This window comes from Abrus precatorius, unplaced genomic scaffold (assembly GCF_003935025.1).
Source record: "Abrus precatorius isolate BTA unplaced genomic scaffold, Abrus_2018 Scaffold9, whole genome shotgun sequence".
NCBI lineage: Eukaryota > Viridiplantae > Streptophyta > Magnoliopsida > Fabales > Fabaceae > Abrus > Abrus precatorius.
The window spans coordinates 18,861,214-18,862,818 of record NW_020874439.1 but is presented as its reverse complement, the minus strand read 5'-3'; positions in this window follow the sequence as shown (position 1 = coordinate 18,862,818).

Here is a 1,605-nt window from a genome sequence, read left to right as displayed (position 1 = left end):
AGCAAGTTTTTGGGCAAGACAAGAAAGGAACTCGCCCTTTGACACCACACCAAGGGATAAGAGCTGATTGCTGGCGATGACTTGGTGAAAGGAATCTATGAGAGAAGGTTCTCAAACCGGGTTCCGACCGAATAGAGCGCGGAGCCAACGAGTCTTTAAGTAAGTGGGCGAACAGCGTAACGAGTCTAAGGGCGGGATCAAGCTTGAAAGGAATGGACGGGCGTAGGCTTAATAGTGAACGCAGACCCCCCTGCTTATAGATATGAGATCAATGACTTAAAAGACAGATGCCGAGAGAGACTGTTAGACTTCTTTATTGCGTTGCGAAGAGAGATCGAAGACGAAGATTTTCTGACGCAGTGCGGGCACTGGATGGAATAGACAGAGAATAAATATAACAACCCACCGGAAGGGCATACCTCAGGAGCACCAATCTCCCCCGGCAAACATCTATCTGCACGAAGCCGACCTATGCTATGGGTAGAAAGAAAAAAGAAAAAAAAAAGATGGGGAGTGTGAGATACGCGAACGGGGAGTACGCAGCCGAACAACCGCAGGGGCTTCCAGCAGTGATAGCTGAACTAACCAGATGGGCCGCCCAAAACATGGAGCTGACATTTAAATAAATAAAAAAATAGGAAATCAACGTCGGATCCCGGCTATCCGAAAAACGCAAACTGAAGCGGAGGATCACAAAAAAATGCAACACACACAAAAGGGGCGAACCAAGCGCTTGCGCGAAGGAAGAAGCGAATCAACCAGAATGGAGACAGGGAGGAGAGGCGAAAGAGAGATTTTCGAGCCTACAAAAAAAAAGCAGCAAGCAACAACGGCTTTTCAGCCGTTGCGCGCTAGCTTGTAATTTAGGGGGTAGGGGTGCCCCTTTCTAAAACTTATATTTAATATAAGGAAGAATAAGGCCCTTTTTTGTTTTGTTTGGAGTTTTCCCCAACCTATACCTATACCTAAGGGCTTCCGTTTTTCAGCTGCATCGCACTGCCGCATAAACAATGGATCCGCTGGGCTGGATGAGCAACCTTCTCTGGAAAGGAATAAGGAATAGTGAAAAGCCATGTCACTTGGAACGGAACTGGTTGCTTATTGACTTTTTTTTAGTAAGACCACTTTGCTTTGGTAAGCAAAATTCTATTATATTATTCTTCGGCATGGGTGCTTACAAGACAAAAGCTAGCTTCTAGACCGGCACCACGAGACGAGGCTACTTCCATCCAAGGGAAAAGTGAACTCCCGGTAAGCAAGCCATGATCATGATCAGAGGGAGAAGACTATTCATTCATCGTCATGAAAGGCAAATAAAAGGCTTTAGCAGCCCATTCTTGAACATGAACACGAACCCTGATCCTAGTACTATACTAGTAGGTAGGGCTTATTATGGAATAGGAATAGAAAGCTCGGGAGGTCCCCCCGTGTTTAATAGCATATCCTGTTTCTGCCTAGTTTGCTCTTTCTTTGCCGCGGACCAATGTGAGAAGCCCTATTAAGTGACTGATTGTGTTGAGTCATGATACCTCTTTAGAACGAAGTTTACCTCTACTATAGTATAGTATAGTACTCAAAAGACTTTGTTCCTTGAAAGCGCTCTTT